Source organism: Aquarana catesbeiana, linkage group LG12 (genome assembly GCF_042186555.1).
Source record: "Aquarana catesbeiana isolate 2022-GZ linkage group LG12, ASM4218655v1, whole genome shotgun sequence".
NCBI classification, from domain to species: domain Eukaryota; kingdom Metazoa; phylum Chordata; class Amphibia; order Anura; family Ranidae; genus Aquarana; species Aquarana catesbeiana.
In genome coordinates this window covers 55,975,296-55,996,369 of record NC_133335.1, presented here as the reverse complement: position 1 = coordinate 55,996,369, position 21,074 = coordinate 55,975,296, and positions in this window count along the sequence as shown.

Sequence of the window (21,074 nt, the reverse complement as noted above, 5' to 3'; positions counted from 1 at the left end):
AGGCGACGCTTGAAAATTTTTTACTGGTTACATGTTTTAAGTTACAGAGGAGGTCTAGGGACAAAATATTGCTCTTGCTCCAACGTTCGCGTTGATACCTCACATGTATGGTTTGAATACCGTTTTCATATGTGGGCGGGACTTACATATGCGTTCGCTTCTGCGTGCGAGCACACGGGGACAGCTGCGCTTTAAAAAATTTTTTTTTTTATTGTTAATTTTATTTTATTTTTTTTAGTTTGACACTTTTTTGAAAAGAAAAAAAAAATTTGATCACATTTATTCCTGTTACAAGGAATGTAAACATCCCTTGTAATAGGAATATGACATGACAGGTCCTCTTAATAGTGAGATATGGGGTCAATAAGACCCCATATCTCACCACTAGGCTGGGAAGCCTGAAATAAAAAAAAATAAAATGATCACCGCTTCCCAGCCGAAGCGGCGCCGTTTTTTTGAATGGAGAGGCCGGGCGTGACGTCATAACATCGCGCCCGGCCTCCGATGATCATAGATACTCCGGCGACCATCTGGTCCGCTGGAAATCTCTATGATCTACATCCGGCACTGGCGGATCTGCTCTCCACCTCACCGATCGTAACGGTGAGTCGGAACAAGCACCGGAGGGTGGCGGGAGGGGGGACGTCCCCTCTCGCCTCCCATAGGAACGATCAAGTGGTGGAACGGCCGCTATGATCGTTCCTATGGTGTGGAGATTCGCCGGCTGAAACTGGCAATATCTGAGTGATGTCTGTAACTACAGGCATCATTCAGATATACCCGCTCAAAGCCCAGGACGTCATATGATGTGGGCGGACGGGAAGTGGTTAAAACTAAATAAAAGTAAATGTGTGCATTTTATGTAAGACCAACACTTTTAAAGTACAATAAGTCTCTGAATTCTTTTTAATAACGTTGTTATGCTGTTGCTAACCAATGATGAATAAAGTACTTCATACCATTAATGCGACTTCTGGTGCTGCATGGTTTTGCTGATGGCTTTGTAGTCTGGTTGATACGTGGTGAGGACATCTCCCCACTGTAATATCCACATCTCCCCACATCTCCCCCACTGTAATATCCACATCTCCCCCACTGTAATATCCACATCTCCCTCCACTGTAATATCCACATCTCCCCCCACTGTAATATCCACATCTGCCCCCACTGTAATATCCACATCTCCCCCACTGTAATATCCACATCTCCCCACTGTAATATCCACATCTCCCCACATCTCCCCCACTGTAATATCCACATCTCCCCACTGTAATATCCATATCTCCCCACATCTCCCCCACTGTAATATCCACATCTCCCCCACTGTAACATTCACATCTCCCCCCACTGTAATATCCACATCTCCCCCACTGTAATATCCACATCTCCCGCACTGTAATATCCACATCTCCCCCACTGTAATATCCACATCTGCCCCCACTGTAATATCCACATCTCCCCCACTGTAATATCCACATCTCCCCCACTGTAATATCCACATTTTCCCCCACTGTAATATCCACATATCCCCCACTGTAATATCCACATCTCCCCCCACTGTAATATCCACATCTCCCCCACTGTAATATCCACATCTTCCCCCACTGTAATATCCACATCTCCCCCCACTGTAATATCCACATCTCCCACACTGTAATATCCACATCTCCCCCCACTGTAATATCCACATCTCCCCCCACTGTAATATCCACATCTCCCCCCACTGTAATATCCACATCTCCCCCCACTGTAATATCCACATCTGCCCCCACTGTAATATCCACATCTCCCCCACTGTAATATCCACATCTCTCCCACTGTAATATCCACATCTCCCCACTGTAATATCCACATCTCCCCACATCTCCCCCACTGTAATATCCACATCTCCCCCACTGTAACATTCACATCTCCCCCCACTGTAATATCCACATCTCCCCCACTGTAATATCCACATCTCCCCCACTGTAATATCCACATCTGCCCCCACTGTAATATCCACATCTGCCCCCACTGTAATATCCACATCTGCCCCCACTGTAATATCCACATCTCCCCCACTGTAATATCCACATCTCCCCCACTGTAATATCCACATCTCCCCCACTGTAATATCCACATCTCCCCCACTGTAATATCCACATCTGCCCCCACTGTAATATCCACATCTCCCCCACTGTAATATCCACATTTCCCCCCACTGTAATATCCACATATCCCCCACTGTAATATCCACATCTCCCCCCACTGTAATATCCACATCTCCCCCCACTGTAATATCCACATCTCCCCCACTGTAATATCCACATCTTCCCCCACTGTAATATCCACATCTTCCCCCACTGTAATATCCACATCTCCCCCCACTGTAATATCCACATCTCCCCCCACTGTAATATCCACATCTCCCCCACTGTAATATCCACATCTCCCCCCATTGTAATATCCACATCTCCCCCACTGTAATATCCACATCTCCCCCCACTGTAATATCCACATCTCCCCCCACTGTAATATCCACATCTCCCCCCACTGTAATATCCACATCTCCCCCCACTGTAATATCCACATCTCCCCCCACTAGTGGCGGCCCATCCATAGGGGGCACCCACGCGCTGCCCCCCCCCCTCTGGTCACAAAAAAAATAAAAAATAAAAAAAAGTAAAACGAGCCCTTTAAGAAATAAATTAAAAAAATCCCTTAACATAGTGCACTGTGGTGCCGGACGCAGTGCACTATGGGAAGCGCCACATCAATGCAATCACGAGTTTGCAGACATGGTGCGGGCATTTAACCCGCCTTGCGGCGCAATACAGAACACCGAGTAGCTTCCGCCCGTAAAATCTCTGTGATTCTATGGGCGGGAGCATTGTTGTTAAAGATCTCAAGGTGACTTCCGGGTTTTCTGAAACTGACAAAAGCCAGAAGTGACATTGTCACGTCGGCAGCTCCGTTCTTCGGAGCTGCTGTAAGGTGAGAGACTGCACGGAATGACCATGCATCTCAGTGCCGCCTTAAACATACCCATCTTCCAACTAGCCTCATGAAAAGATAGAATAAGGGACAAGGACACCTACTGGGGCCTCAGGTAGGTATAAATTAGAAACCTTTGCCTATCACACATGGCTAGTCAGGACATAAAAGGAAAGGAGAAAAAAAAACCCTTTAAGGTTCTGTTGAAATTTAAATACGGTCGTGCTTGGAATGTTACTTAAAATATGGATTAGATTGCCAAATGAAGCATATGGGGAGTAATTCAGTGTAATCTGTGGGAGGCTATTATTTCCAGCCATGTGGTTCTATAGGTCAAATACATTTCTATATATTAATCACGGAGATACGAGTGCCGTCTTGAGCTCTGTTCTTGCTGAAAGGCTGTGGGCTGGTGACAAGGTTTATTTGTATGCAGCACCCGTGGGAACGGTATAGTAAGTCATGGGTGACTTACAGAGAACAAAATCGTTATTCTGTAATAATTCAATTAAAACGTAGTGAAGACAAGAGTAAGGACAATTTTGTGTTAAACCTGTAAGCCTAACTGGGAAACCAAGTTCTGTGCATTGATGTCTAGAAGATACTAGCCACGGAAATGGGAAAGAGGGGTGTATGTGGTCTGATGAACCCTCTTTACACTTTTTGCCCAAAGGTGAATGGCGGACAATGGACTAATAGCAGCGGGGCAGCTGGGCTTGGGAGTCGGGCTGAGCGGGCACCAGTTCTACTTTTGCCTTCCAGCTGGACTGTAGGGTGTCACCTGTCCTGAACCTCCCTGAGTGGATGTAAATGCCCTTTGCCGAATTTCAGCGGCTCCGCCTCCACGGTCCACCCACAGCCCAGCCAGAACTCCGTGACTGGAAGCTGGATGGGTGTACAGTGAACTGTGCTGCCTGTGGAGCCGCATGTGCTGATCCTGCAGTGTCACTCAATATCTCACTCCTGTGACTGAGATTTTGGATACAGCAGGATTCAGGGAATCAGGGTGAACAGCACAGGCCCCCAAGATGCTGAAGACCCCTTGTAGTGACAAATCCCTGCTGTGCCCACACTAGCAGCCCCACCCCCTGATGTACATACACAGCATAGTGCTAGATAGGTGTGTGTGTAAAGCTGCAGAAGGCCAAAACTTCAAGTGGAGGACATAAGGGACTGCAAAATTGGTGAGTCCTCTGTCATAACTTGACAAATGCATATGTCCCTCTCCTCTGATGCTCTGAGTCTCTTACTACTTACTATAAAAGACTGTCATTCCTCTGAAAAGCTGGCTGCTATATACTATCTGTGGTGCTGGCTGCTATATACTATCTGTGGTGCTGGCTGCTATATACTATCTGCCGTGCTGATCTGTATACTATCTGTGGTCAGGATCTATATACTATCTGCGGTGCTGATCTCTATACTATCTGTGGTGCTGATCTACATACCGTACAGTATCTGTGATGCTGAGCTGTATTCTCTGTCCTGTCATTTTGAGCTGTATAGTCCTGACAATATGTGTGGAAGCAAGTTCAATACAGAGGACGGAGTGGGTGGATTATATAAGGGGTGGGGCTTATGATAAGTGGGAGGGGTCAAAAAGAAAGGGCGGGGTCTGGTGCCCCCCCATCCTAAAACTTCACCAGCCGCCACTGCCCCCCACTGTAATGTCCACATCTCCCCCCACTGTAATATTCACATCTCCCCCCACTGTAATATCCACATCTCCCCCACTGTAATATCCACATCTCCCCCCACTGTAATATTCACATCTCCCCCACATCTCCCCAAATGTAATATCCACATCTCCCCCCACTGTAATATCCACATCTCCCCCCACTGTAATATCCATATGTCCCCCACTGTAATATCCACATCTCCCCCACTGTAATATCCACATCTCCCCCCACTGTAATATCCACATCTCCCCCACTGTAATATCCACATCTCCCCCCACTGTAATATCCACATTTTCCCCACTGTAATATCCACATTTCCCCCACTGTAATATCCACATCTCCCCCCACTGTAATATCCACATTTCCCCCACTGTAATATTCACATCTCCCCCACTGTAATATCCACATCTCCCCACACCCCCCCCCCCACTGTAATATCCACATTTCCCCCACTGTAATATCCACATCTCCCCCCCAACTGTAATATCCACATTTCCCCCACTGTAATATCCACATCTCCCCCCACTGTAATATCCACATCTCCCCCCACTGTAATATTGTCACGTACCTGGTAGGTGGAGCCCGGAATGCAGGGAACGGCCTCTTGTATACCTCCGACTCGGGAACCCCTGGTAGTGATGACAGGGGCTCGGGAGTGCGAAGGGGCACAAGTGCCTGACTGGAAGGCTGGAACAGAGAGCTGAATCAGGTAGACAGCTGGGAGGTGTCTTGTAGTCTGGCAGCAGGATGTAGACAGCAGGGAGGTGTCTTGTAGTCCAGCAGCAGGATGTAGACAGCAGGGAGGTGTCTTGTAGTCCAGCAGCAGGATGCAGACAGCAGGGAGGTGTCTTGTAGTCCAGCACCAGATCTGCAGTCAAGCACAGGCTGGAAATCCGCGAGTTCATCACCGAAAACAACATAGACTGCCTCTTCATTACAGAAAGCTGGCTAACTTCCGACTGCAACACCATCCTAACTGAATTGGTGCCCAAGAACTACAGTATCCTATCTGAGCATAGAATAGGAAAAAAAGGAGGAGGTCTAGCAGTGATTTTCAAATCGCACCTGGGGCTCACCAAACCAAACTTACAGAACTCAGTGCCTTTCATGGAAACACTCTCACTGCACCTTCAAACAACACCTCAAGACACCATTCACATACTACTATGCTACAGACCACCTGGACCAAAGACCAATCTCCTCACACCGCTCACTGAATTCTTCTCAATGCACACCTTGAAAACCAAAAACCTTCTGGTACTTGGGGATTTCAATCTATGGGCAAACTCCGCCCAAGACCCTATGGCAACCGCCTGCGTTAACCAAATGGAAGAACTTGGCCTGCAACAACTGATAAATGCTCCTACGCATGGTTCAGGACACACTTTAGATCTCATCTTCAAACAGAATATGGACATCGAAGTATTGAACATCACCCCACTACCATGGACGGACCACCATGCTATCAAATTTAAAATCACCACCAACACCACTCTCCAAAAACAGAAACGGGCAATAGCAACACACTGGAATAGATCTCAGAAGAAACTACACTCTGAACTCTTCAAAACTACATTGTCGAGCAAAATTCTTCTGCTAAACCCAAACCTCTCAACGGAACAAACACTCAACTCCCTAAACAATGCTTTACTACAAACAGCAGACTCCGTGGCGCCAAAACGCAGAACACCCGTCCGCACAAAAAACTCGAGTTGGTTTAATGGCACTCTCACCCTACTCAAGCAAGAACGCAGAAGAGCTGAGAGAACTTGGAGAAGAAACCCCACCAAGGAAAACCATGCTAACTACAAAGCACTCACGGTGAAATACCACAAGGCAATCTTCAAAGCCAAAAAAGAACATATTGCAGACACCATCTCATCCGCCTTAAACCGCCCACGGGAACTTTTCAAAATAGTTGCTCAATCAATGAACCCGGCCTGCCTAGAGCCCCCTGCAAACGATACTCAAGAATTCTGCAATGAGTTATCAGATTTCTTCATCAACAAAATCGACAACATTCGGAAAGCAATTCATCAGAAAATAACAACCAACCTCACCCAACCGATGCAAAAAGAGGATATCGACACGAACATCACTCAACCACCAAAGTTTTCTTTGTCCCCAATCACCACGGACACGACTAAAAACATCATCAGAAGCCTTCGCGACAGCACATCACCGAACGACATCATCCCCACCAAATTGTTCAAAGCATGTTCCGACATCCTGGCCCCCACCCTAACACATCTCATAAATCAATCATTCAAAGAAGGGACCGTGCCAACCTCCCTCAAGCAAGGCATCGTCAAACCCCTGCTAAAGAAACCTAATCTCGACCCTAAAGACCCTAACTGCCGCAGACCAATAACAAGCCTCAACACCATCTCCAAGATTATAGAGAAAGCAGTAGTACAGCAGCTACAACACCACCTGGAGACACACCACATCCTGGACCCTCTGCAATCAGGCTTCCGCCCAGGCCATGGCACAGAAACAGCACTTCTCAAAATATGGGACGACGCCCTTGAAGCAGCAGATGACGGGGAACCGAGTCTCCTGGTACTGTTAGACCTCAGCGCAGCATTCGATACAGTGGACCACAATACTTTACTTGTCCGCCTCGCAGAAGTTGCAGGAGCCTCAGATTCTGCCCAAAAATGGTTTACATCCTTCTTAGAGAATCGCTCTCAGACAGTGAAACTGGGAACATTCACCTCGGAATCTCGGGCAGTCTCCTGTGGAGTCCCTCAGGGCTCACCCTTGTCACCAGTGCTATTTAACATCTACATCCGCCCGCTTCTCAATATCATCAGGAAAACGGACCTCTGCTTCCACTCATATGCAGACGACACCCAACTCTACTTTCGCATTAATGGACAGAAAGATCATCATCAGCAACTACAGAAATGCCTCACTTTAATCAATGACTGGATGACCGCTAGCTCCCTCAAACTGAACGAATCAAAAACAGAACTTCTTCTCCTGCAAGCCAACAAAAATTCCAAAATTGAGACTCCGTGGACACCACCCTCCATCCTCGGACAGACCATCCCCCCCAGCACCAAAGTCAAGAGTCTCGGAGTCATCTTTGACTCAGGAATGACAATGGATGCACAAATAGGATCGGTGGTGAGCGGATCTCACCACCTCCTCCGCCTACTTCGCAGACTCATCCCCTTCATCCCAGAAGAGGACAAAGCGGCAGTTGTGGGAACGATCATCAATTCCCGACTCGACTACGCAAATTCCCTCTACGTAGGTCTACCCCAATACCAGCTTGCGCGCTTGCAACTCATGCAGAACACGGCGGCAAGGCTGTTAACAGGGAAAAAGCCCTGGGAATCCATCTCCCCATCCCTAAAAAGCCTACATTGGCTAACGGTGAAGAATCGGATCACATTCAAGACCCTCTGCCTCACCCATAAATGCATACAAGGAAACGCTCCGCAATATCTCCGGGAAAAAATAAAACACTACACACCGAATCGCAGTCTTCGATCAGCTAACCAAAACCTCCTCCTCATTCCCAAATACCGCTACAAAGCAAAGGGAGAACGTAGATTTGCAGTCCAAGGACCTCGACTATGGAATGCTCTCCCAACCAACCTCCGCATGGAAGAAAACCACCAGGCCTTCAGGAAAAAACTAAAGACCTTCCTTTTCTAGAAGCTGGCTACAGAGAATACATCTAGCGCCTTGAGGCGATTCAGTTCGCAATTTGTAGCGCTTTACAAATTATTCATTCATTCATTCATTCATTCAGCAGCAGGATGTAGACAGCAGGGAGTTGTCTTGTAGTCCAGCAGCAGGATGTAGACAGCAGGGTGCAGGCAAGCCGGGTCAAACACAGACGGGCAGATCAGGTACAGGAGGTAAATCCGGGAGAATAGTCAAAGTCCAAAAGCTGAGATCAGGGCAGGCAGCAAACAGAGAAGTCAAAGTCCAAAAGCTGGGATCAGGGCAGGCAGCAAACAGAGTAGTCAGGAACAGTCCAACAGGTATCAGGTAGCAAATGCAAGTAACAGGGCACAAGGGGTCTTCAGGAACGCTGTAGACCGGACAGCAAGGCAGCAGTGGAACAGTCCTCTTTAAATAGCCCCTTCGGCGCCAAGTGCTGTCACAGGGCGCCACTATTGGCGCTATTGCGCATGAGCGTACGCACGTTAGCGCTATTGGCGCTATTGCGCGCGCGCGCCGGATGGCGCTTCTGTGCACAGGCATTCCTTTGAACTTTAGTTTGCTGGGATATTTGCAAGAGGGCTTTTCCTGACATTGCCCCCCTCCAATGGGCAGCCTCCGGATGCCCAACTGGGCCATTTTACTAGGATGAGCTCTCTTAAAGGCTAGAATTAATCTTTTGGCATGGATGTTAGTCTCTGGTTCCCAAGAGTTATCCTCAGGCCCGTACCCTTTCCATTTGACCAGATATTGAATCTGGTTGCGTCTTTTCCGGCAATTTATGATTGATTCCACTTCAAATTCCTGCTCACCGTCAATGAGTACAGGTTCAGGAGGACCAGTGTTTCGGTGAAGGAAAGGATCCGGGACTGAAGGTTTAAGAAGGGCCACATGAAAGACTGGATGAATATGAAATGACTCCAGTAATTTTAATTCGTAGGCCACATTGTTGATCTTCCTTATCACTGGGAAGGGACCCACAAACTTAGGACCCAATTTCCTGGAAGGGCAAGCCAACTTCAGATTCAAGGTAGACAGCCAGACATGATCCCCTATCTTCAGATTAAGCTCCCCTCTCCTCTTCTTATCAAAAGTCGCCTTGTTCCGTTCCTGGGTCTTTGACATGGTCTCTTGGAGTAGCTTGTTGTTAGTACTGAAAAAACTCAAGGTTTCCTGGACAGCTGGCACCGAACATTCCGGAACATTGTTGGACAAAAATAAAGGATGAAAACCATAATTTGCAAAAAATGGAGACTGATTAATTGCAGAGTGAACAGAGTTATTGTAGGCGAATTCAGCCAGAGGTAATAGAGAAACCCAGTCATCTTGGGAAAAACAGGAATAGCACCGTAAGTATTGCTCCAAAGTCTGGTTAGTTCGTTCAGTCTGACCATTAGTCTGTGGATGGTAAGCAGAGGAGTAGGAGAGGTCAATTTCTAGAGATCCACATAGAGCTTTACAGAACTTGGAGGTAAATTGTACCCCTCGATCAGACACAATGTTTGCTGGTATGCCATGGAGCCTTACGATTTCTTTAATAAAAACTCTTGCAGTCTCTGAAGCAGAGGGGGTACCTTTCATGGGTAAGAAGTGGCTCCCCTTGGAAAGTCTGTCGACCACTACGAAAATAGTGGTGTAGCCCTCAGATGGTGGTAATTCGACGATAAAATCCATGGAGATCATCCTCCATGGTCTTTCTGGAACAGGAAGAGGTCTTAGCAACCCCCACGTCCTGGTCTTGCTGCCTTTGTTTTGGATGCAGGTAGTGCATGATTCCACGTAGAGTTTACAATCCTCCCCTAGCTGAGGCCACCAAAATGTGCGTTGGAGCAGTTCGGAGGTCTTGTGTATCCCGAAGTTGCCAGCTAATTTGTGATCATGGCAAGATTTAAAGTGGAGTTCCACCCAAAAGTGGAACTTCCACTCATCAGATTCCTCCCCCCCTCCGGTGACACAGTTGGCACCTTTCAGGGGGGAGGGGGTACAGATACCTGTATATTACAGGTATCTGTACCCACTTCCGGCATAGATAGCCGCAGAATCTGCGGTTATTTACGCCACTTCCTGCTCCCTCCCCGCTGCCTGCTGGGAAACACACGGGTCCCAGAGGCAGCAGGGACCATCCGTATTGCGCTGCGCGACTCGCGCATGCGCAGTAGGGAACCGGGAAGTGAAGCCGCACGGCTTCACTTCCTGATTCCCTTACCGAAGATGGAGGCGGCAGCACCCGAGGACGGAGAGACGCTTCGGCCTCGGGTGCCGACATCGCAGGCGCCCTGGACAGGTAAGTGTCCATGTTTTAAAAGTCAGCAGCTGCAGTATTTGTAGCTGCTGACTTTTAAAAAAAAATTTTTCGGTGGTGCTCCGCTTTAAGAACAGCAACCCGTGTTTGTTGGGGTACAAAGATTTTATCCTTGTACCATAGTAATTCATCTCTGGACTCTAGGGTGACATCTGCTGGAAGGGGAGTTGCTGAAGACGCCTGTCTAATTTGAGACAGCAAGTCTCCTTGGAGCATCAGAAAATTACCAGGAGCAAGGATGGTGTCTGGAGAAGGAGAAACTTCAGGTTCACTGAACATCCGGGACAGGGCATCAGGTTTGGTATTTTTTGATCCTGGTCTGTAAGTGATGTGGAAAGTGAACCTGGTGAAGAAAAGTGCCCACCTGGCCTGGCGTGGTTTCAACCTTTTGGCAACTTTCAGGTATTCCAGGTTCTTATGATCGGTGTATACCAGAATAGGATGAGCCGCTCCCTCCAGGAGGTAGCGCCATTCCTCAAGTGCAGCCTTGATTGCTAGTAGCTCCCTGTCCCCAACATTGTAATTTCTTTCGGGTTCTGTTAACCTGCGGGAGAAGAATGCTACTGGGTGCAATAGGGCCTTGGGGCCCTGTCTCTGTGAGAGTACTGCTCCCACCGCTATCTCGGAGGCATCTACTTCCAATATGTAGGGTAAGGCCGGATCGGGGTGCTTCAGGACAGAGGCCGACACGAATTGGTCTTTCAGGGAAGTAAAAGCAGCTTGAGCTTCAGGAGACCATTGGAACCGGGTGCCTTGACGAGTCAGTTTTGTGATGGGAGCGATGATGGAAGAGAATCCCTTGATGAATTTACGGTAAAAATTTGCAAATCCCACAAAGCGCTGTATTCCCTTTTTGTCTGTCGGAGCTGGCCATTCCAAGATGGCAGAGACCTTCTGCGGGTCCATCTTGATGCCATCTATGGAAATAATTAGACCCAGAAACTGAATGCTTTGGCGTTCAAATTCACACTTTTCGGATTTGGCGTATAGGCCATGTTGGGGGACCCGGGCTAGAACTTTCTTGACATGCTCTTGGTGGATAGGCAGGGAAGAGGAAAAGATCAGGATATCGTCCAGATATACAATGACGAACAGGTCAAGATAGTCTCTGAAAATGTCATTCACGAAGTGCTGGAAAGTGGCGGGACCATTGCATAACTCAAAAGGCATCACCAGGTATTCAAAGTGTCCGAAGCGGGTGCGGAAGGCAGTCTTCCATTCGTCCCCGCTTCGGATCCGAACTAAGTTGTATGCTCCCCGAAGATCAAGTTTGGTGAATACGGTTGCACTTCCCAACCTCTGGAATAGTTCGGGTACCAAGGGTAAAGGGTACCGGTTTTTGATTGTAATCTTATTAAGATCCCGGTAGTCTACGCAAGGGCGTAGGGAATGGTCCTTTTTCTCCACAAAGAAGATTCCTGCCCCAGCTGGTGAAGTGGAGGGCCGTATGAACCCCTTTTCCAGATTCTCATCAATGTATTTTTTAAGTGTGGCAAGCTCCATCTCGGTTAAGGGAAAGATTCGCCCAAAGGGGACCTCTGCCCCGGGAAGAAGTTTGATTGGGCAGTCATAGAGTCTATGTGGGGGAAGTGTTTCTGCCCCTTTCAGACTGAACACATCCAGGAAGTCATGGTATGCTTCTGGAACGGTTTGGCAGTTTTCAACATCGGTTTCAAGACAAAGTAGGGGAGATGGAGCAGTAGTAAATCCTTGTAGACAATGTTGACGGCAGTAAGGAGAGGAAAAGCTGATGTTTCCAGTAGACCAGTCAATTTGTGGGTTGTGAGCTTTGAGCCAGGGCATACCCAGTATGATGGGAAACAGGGGTGACTCAATGATGTCCAGACGGAGTATTTCTCGGTGGTTGCCGGAAATGATGGTGTCTAGAGGAACTGTCTCTTGTGTTACGGGCCCAGATTTGATGGCCGATCCGTCAGCCAGGTGTACAGACAGTCCCTGTGCTCTGGGTCGTACAGGGATCTGGAACTTGTGAGCAAATGATAAGTCCATAAATCCGCTACAGGCCCCGGAATCAATTATAGCGGTTGCCCGGATGTTCCCTCCTGGAAGCTGCAGAGAGATGGGAACAGCCAGGTGAGTGACATTGTTAAACATAGCAGATAAGGAAGTTGAATAGAGGGTAGTATGCTTACAGGTCTTTGCCGGACAAGTCCTCAAGTAATGTCCAGATTCCCCGCAGTACAGGCAGAGGTTGTTAGCCTGCCGGCGCTGTCTTTCTTCAGGGGTGAGAGAAGGACGGATCAGGCCGAGTTGCATTGGTTCAGAAGTATCGGTAGAGGAGTGTGCCGGAGGGTTAGGTACACGTGGTAACATCCACACTGGGCGAGAGGGACCAGTTGCGCGTTCAGCCCTGCGTTCTCTTAAACGTCTATCAATTTGAATTGACAGGTTGATAAGGTCTTCAAGTGTGGCAGGAATGCCTACCCGGGCTAATTCATCTTTTAATGGTTCAGAAAGTCCCATGCGAAACTGGTAGCGTAGGGCGGCGCCGTTCCAGTTTGTGTCGGAACTCCAACGTCGGAATTCAGAGGCATAGTCCTCCGCCGCCCTACGGCCCTGCTGAAGTGAAAACAGTGCTGCTTCTGCGGTGGCTGCCTGTTGTGGGTCTTCATACAAGAGCGCCATGGCTTGGAAGAAGGTTCCCAAGTGGTCGAGGCAATTGTTCTTCTGCTCCAGAAGTCGATGGGCCCATGCCTGAGGTTCGCCTAGTAGGAGGGAGATGACAAACCCTACTTTAGTGGTTTCCAAAGAAAAAGTCCTGGGTTGTAATGCAAAGAAGAGTTCACAGGCATTACGAAATGCTCTAAACTTGCTGCGGTCCCCAGAAAACCTTTCTGGTGTAGGTACCTTGGGTTCAGGCGGCAGCCTGACCACAGAGGGAGCAGTAGATGGACCCGGAGCTGGATTAGAGAGAACTTGGACACGCTCCTCTAGTTGCTTATAACCGTCTTGTAAGTCTTTGACAGCTTGTGTAAGTCCGGCTAGATGACGGCATAAGTCCTCCATGGGCGACGTCCCCTGCGTGGGCTCGGACATGGCTGTCCGGTACTGTCACGTACCTGGTAGGTGGAGCCCGGAATGCAGGGAACGGCCTCTCGTATACCTCCGACTCAGGAACCCCTGGTAGTGATGACAGGGGCTTGGGAGTGCGAAGGGGCACAAGTGCCTGACTGGAAGGCTGGAACAGAGAGCTGAATCAGGTAGACAGCTGGGAGGTGTCTTGTAGTCTGGCAGCAGGATGTAGACAGCAGGGAGGTGTCTTGTAGTCCAGCAGCAGGATGCAGACAGCAGGGAGGTGTCTTGTAGTCCAGCAGCAGGATGTAGACAGCAGGGAGGTGTCTTGTAGTCCAGCAGCAGGATGTAGACAGCAGGGAGGTGTCTTGTAGTCCAGCAGCAGGATGTAGACAGCAGGGTGCAGGCAAGCCGGGTCAAACACAGACGGGCAGATCAGGTACAGGAGGTAAATCCGGGAGAATAGTCAAAGTCCAAAAGCTGAGATCAGGGCAGGCAGCAAACAGAGAAGTCAAAGTCCAAAAGCCGGGATCAAGGCAGGCAGCAAACAGAGTAGTCAGGAACAGTCCAACAGGTATCAGGTAGCAAATGCAAGTTACGGGGCACAAGGGGTCTTCAGGAACGCTGTAGACCAGACAGCAAGGCAGCAGTGGAACAGTCCTCTTTAAATAGCCCCTTTGGCGCCAAGTGCTGTCACAGGGCGCCGCTATTGGCGCTATTGCGCATGCGCGTACGCACGTTAGCGCTATTGGCGCTATTGCGCGCGCGCGCGCGCGAGCGCCGGATGGCGCTTCTGTGCACAGGCATTCCTTTGAACTTTAGTTTGCTGGGATATTTGCAAGAGGGCTTTTCCTGACATTGCCCCCCTCCAATGGGCAGCCTAAGGATGCCCAACTGGGCCATTTTACTAGGATGAGCTCTCTTAAAGGCTAGAATTAATCTTTTGGCATGGATGTTAGTCTCTGGTTCCCAAGAGTTATCCTCAGGCCCGTACCCTTTCCATTTGACCAGATATTGAATCTGGTTGCGTCTTTTCCGGCAATTTATGATTGATTCCACTTCAAATTCCTGCTCACCGTCAATGAGTACAGGTTTAGGAGGACCAGTGTTTCGGTGAAGGAAAGGATCCGGGAGTGAAGGTTTAAGAAGGGCCACATGAAAGACTGGATGAATATGAAATGAAATGGAGTGCACAGGCATTCCTTTGAACTTTAGTTTGCTGGGATATTTGCAAGAGGGCTTTTCCTGACAAATATCCACATCTCCCCCAATGTAATATCCACATCTCCCCCCACTGTAATATCCACATCTCCCCCACTGTAATATCCACATTTCCCCCACTGTAATATCCACATTTCCCCCACTGTAATATCCACATCTCCCCCCACTGTAATATCCACATCTCCCCCACTGTAATATCCACATCTCCCCCCACTGTAATATCCACATCTCCCCCATTGTAATATCCACATCTCGCCCACATCTCCCCTACTGTAATATCCACATCTCCCCCACATCTCCCCCACTGTAATATCCACATCTCCCCCCACTGTAATATCCACATCTCCCCCCACTGTAATATCCACATCTCCCCCACTGTAATATCCACATTTCCCCCCGCTGTAATATCCACATTTCCCCCCACTGTAATATCCACATCTCCCCCATTGTAATATCCACATCTCCCCCACTGTAATATCCACATTTCCCCCCACTGTAATATCCACATTTCCCCCCACTGTAATATCCACATCTCCCCCATTGTAATATCCACATCTCCCCCACATCTCCCCACTGTAATATCCACATCTCCCCCACATCTCCCCCACTGTAATATCCACATCTCCCCCACTGTAATATCCACATCTCCCCCACATCTCCCCCACTGTAATATCCACATCTCCCCCACATTTCCCCCACTGTAATATCCACATCTCCCCCACATCTCCCCCACTGTAATATCCACATCTCCCCCCGCTGTAATATCCACATCTCTCCCCACTGTAATATCCACATCTCCCTACTGTAATATCCACATCTCCCCACTGTAATATCCACATCTCCCCCATTGTAATATCCACATCTCCCCCACATCTCCCCCACTGTAATATCCACATCTCCCCCCCACTGTAATATCCACATCTCCCCCCACTGTAATATCCACATCTCCCCCACTGTAATATCCACATCTCCCCCCACTGTAATATCCACATCTCCCCCATTGTAATATCCACATCTCGCCCACATCTCCCCTACTGTAATATCCACATCTCCCCCACATCTCCCCCACTGTAATATCCACATCTCCCCCCACTGTAATATCCACATCTCCCCCCACTGTAATATCCACATCTCCCCCACTGTAATATCCACATTTCCCCCCACTGTAATATCCACATCTCCCCCATTGTAATATCCACATCTCCCCCACTGTAATATCCACATTTCCCCCCACTGTAATATCCACATTTCCCCCCACTGTAATATCCACATCTCCCCCATTGTAATATCCACATCTCCCCCACATCTCCCCCACTGTAATATCCACATCTCCCCCACATCTCCCCCACTGTAATATCCACATCTCCCCCACTGTAATATCCACATCTCCCCCACATCTCCCCCACTGTAATATCCACATCTCCCCCACATTTCCCCCACTGTAATATCCACATCTCCCCCCACTGTAATATCCACATCTCCCCCACTGTAATATCCACATTTCCCCCCACTGTAATATCCACATTTCCCCCCACTGTAATATCCACATCTCCCCCACTGTAATATCCACATCTCCCCCACATCTCCCCCACTGTAATATCCACATCTCCCCCACATTTCCCCCACTGTAATATCCACATCTCCCCCACATCTCCCCCACTGTAATATCCACATCTCCCCCCGCTGTAATATCCACATCTCTCCCCACTGTAATATCCACATCTCCCTACTGTAATATCCACATCTCCCCACTGTAATATCCACATCTCCCCCATTGTAATATCCACATCTCCCCCACATCTCCCCCACTGTAATATCCACATCTCCCCCCCACTGTAATATCCACATCTCCCCCCACTGTAATATCCACATTTCCCCCACTGTAATATCCACATTTCCCCCACTGTAATATCCACATTTCCCCCACTGTAATATCCACATATCCCCCATTGTAATATCCACATCTCCCCCACATCTCCCCCACTGTAATATCCACATCTCCCCCACTGTAATATCCACATCTCCCCCACTGTAATATCCACATCTCCCTACTGTAATATCCACATCTCCCCCCTGTAATATCCACATCTCCCCCCATTGTAATGTCCACATCTCCCCCACATCTCCCCACTGTAATATCCACATCTCCCCCACTGTAATATCCACATCCCCCCCCCCACTGTAATATCCACACCTCCCCACTGTAATATACACATCTCCCCCACTGTAATATCCACACCTCCCCCTTGTAATATCCACATCTCCCCCACTGTAATATCCACATCTCCCCCACTGTAATATCCACATCTCCCCCACATCTCTCCCCACTGTTATATCCACATCTCTCCCCACTGTAATATCCACATCTCCCCCACTGTAATATCCACATCTCCCCCCACTGTAATATCCACATCTCCCCCCACTGTAATATCCACATCTCCCCCCACTGTAATATCCACATCTCTCCCACTGTAATATCCACATCTCCCCCACATCTCCCCCACTGTAATATTCACATCTCCCCCACTGTAATATCCACATCTCCCCCCACTGTAATATCCACATTTCCCCCACTGTAATATCCACATTCCCCCCCCCCCACTGTAATATCCACATTTCCCCCCACTTTAATATCCACATCTCCCCCATTGTAATATCCACATCTCCCCCACATCTCCCCCCACTGTATTATCCACATCTCCCCCCACTGTAATATCCACATCTCCCTACTGTGATATCCACATCTCCCCCACTGTAATATACACATCTCCCACACTGTAATATACACATCTTCCCCACTGTAATATCCACATCTCCCCCACTGTAATATACACATCTCCCCCACTGTAATATCCACATCTCCCCTGCATCTCCCCCACTGTAATATCCACATCTCCCCCACATCTCCCCCCACTGTAATATCCACATGTCCCCCACTGTAATATCCACACCCCCCCACATCTCCCCCACTGTAATATCCAAATCTCCCCTCCACTGTAATATCCACAGCTCCCCCCACTGTAATATCCACATCTCCCCCACATCTCCCCCACTGGAATATCCACATCTCCCCCACATCTCCCCCACTGGAATATCCACATCTCTCCCACTGTAATATCCACATCTCCCCTACGATTGTTTGCTTGCTTACCAATACACAAGCAGGCAGATCCACGAGCAGTTGAGGCAGGTGATAATGATGTCAGCGCGCCGCTCACTTAGGCCGCCACCGCGTGTACCAAGATGGCGGCCGCTCCAGAGCTAGGCCGAGGCCGCTGCCTTTCCTATGGGCTCAATCTGTGGATCGGCACACCACGCGATCCGCGGATTGAGAAGCGAGAGCCAGATGCAGCCATCAAAAGAGCCACATCTGGCTTGCGAGCCATAGGTTCCCAACCCCTGGTCTACACTAAATGCAGAGTATATATATATATACACTGGGAGAGGGGGAAAGTGTTGGGTGTCAGCGCCATAATACAAAAAAAAATTAATAGATTATATACCAATGCTATACTATACTATAGATTAGAAGAAATTAGCAGATATGGGCTTAAGACTTTTTAGGCACAATAATCACTAAATTTATAGTTAAAAATTCTGGTTTATTAGAAAATATTTAAAATAAAAAATAAAAAAGAGGAACAAGTGAAATTCAGTTCATGATCGCACAGTTTTACAAGTTATACACTCCATACATAGCTAGATGGTTATAGAAAACAGTTAAAGCAATATTTAGAATTGAGAATTCTGTTCAATATAGTTACATTGCGTTGAACCAGAAGCTATGCGGTGGTAACAGTCAGATTCTGTGTAGGCTCGACATGTTGCGCGCCTCATGCGCTTCTTCAAGAGCACAGAACTGAATACTGTAAATCACAACATATTTACAATAAATAATTCATTATGGTGTATTATCATCAATTGTAATTAGGTCTAAAATATAGAGTACCAGCGAAGCTGCCCGTAGGGCCCAATATGATGTACCTATCCCGCAGAGTCCCGGTGATAATCAAGCAATGTGTATGTAACAAAATAATATTTAATGGGTCTATTCAGCTCCAACAAGGGTAAGGCTACTGAGTGATCAGATGGAAATGGGAAGAGAAGAGGAAAGGGGGGGGGAGGGGGAAAGGGGAAGGGATGAAAGAGGGAGGAGGGGGAGATGGGGGGGGGGAAGGGGGAGGGGAGAAAGGGAAAGGAAAGGAGAAGGGGAGGGGGAAGGAACTGGGAGGAGGGAAGGGGAAGAGGGAGGAAATTGCAAGGAAGTAATTAGGTCTATATTTTAGACCTAATTACAATTGATGATAATACACCATGATGAATTATTTATTGTAAATATGTTGTGATTTACAGTATTCAGTTCTGTGCTCTTGAAGAAGCGCATGAGGCGCGCAACATGTCGAGCCTACACAGAATCTGACTGTTACCACCGCATAGCTTCTGGTTCAACGCAATGTAACTATATTGAACAGAATTCTCAATTCTCAATTCTAAATATTGCTTTAACTGTTTTCTATAACCATCTAGCTATGTATGGAGTGTATAACTTGTAAAACTGTGCAATCATGAACTGAATTTCACTTGTTCCTCTTTTTTATTTTTTATTTTTTATTTTAAATATTTTCGAATAAACCAGAATTTTTAACTATGAATTTAGTGATTATTGTGCCTAAAAAGTCTTAAGCCCATATCTGCTAATTTCTTCTAATCTAATACGATAAGACGTGGCACCCGCAACCTAGACCGTATCCGCCTGACCACTATGCGCTGATACGTTTAACAAATTTCATACTATACTATAGGGCGCAAAGGAAACAATACAAAAATCAAATATCAAATTAATAATATACACTGTGTATCTGATTAAAAAAGTGCACAATAAAATAAACCATCAGAAATGTCCATAATAATCATATGTGAAGAAATCTTCTGGTGTATTCTCCAACACCATGAAAAATAAAATGCACACGTGCTTCAGTAAACTTGCCTAAAGTGCTTCACCCGAAGTGATAACAAAATGCACTCACCAGATCGCCTCGGCAACACAGTGACCTCAAAGCATGACTAATGGGAAGGACTCCTTAGTTCAGTGCTGTAGCTCCTTTATGCATCCCCTTCCAATCAAGCAATCATATATGGAAGAAGCTGGATCCCAATCCACTTTGCAGGTATACAAATGTAGGTGTCTTCACCTTATAACATCTCTCCACTGCATATATCAACTTGTATCAAGTAGGTCTGTGAAATAGCTCCCCAACAAAGAGCTACAGAAGGCAAGATATAGTCGAATACCACTTTATGTTTTATTGCTTAAAAAGAGCACTTACATAGTCCAGCATGAAATCATAGACATTCCGCTCAGGGGGAAGCAGAAACCAGTCTGACACCGATATAAAACTCGCAATGTGCGTAGTGCATCTGAGCTGTGCAAGCAATAGTATAAGGCTCCTATGATTGTAAGTGTCAGGCCTCACCTCTATGCATTTCACGCTAGAGCGTGCGTCATCAGGAAGTGGGTCTGACTCCATTTTCTCAGAGCCTAAATAGCAGCAAAAATGACCGGGTCAGGATCATTGACAATGCTTTCCATAGAAAAAAACGATAATTTTTATTTATTTTTTTTTTTGGACTCAGCAAAAAAACAATTAAAAGATGGATTCTGCATACCCTTAGGGAGTATACAATCACTTAAAAGAAGTTATGGTGAAGGATGTTATGTTATTTATAATAGGCTCCATTTGATTATTTTGCACATGATTCACTGATTAACCATTAGGAGGTTTACACCGTGTTATATTGGGAGGTTAATATTAGCGCATTGTACATTCCGAATATATATGTAGCGGGCACCTACTTTTAGGTAGGTGACCCTTTTTTCTAGCTTTCTATGCCAGGTAAATTTAGACAGGCTTATGCTATCACAGCAGGCCTGTTGTTGTCAATTACCATTTGAGTGACAGGTAGTTTATGTGATAGTCTCGACCAATCATTGATTTGCTTGGTAATTCCCGGGACTCTCATATAAAATGGGGGTACCATGGTGTCCGGGGTAGGTGGAGTCCAGTCCTGCTCTGAGCAGCGAGAGAGCCAGCCTGGTTCCCGGAGGGGGAGGTGGAGGTTTTTCCCCTCCGGGGAGCCAACGGAGCTTCACCTTTGTGAGAAGGGTGAAGGACCGGTCCTCATGG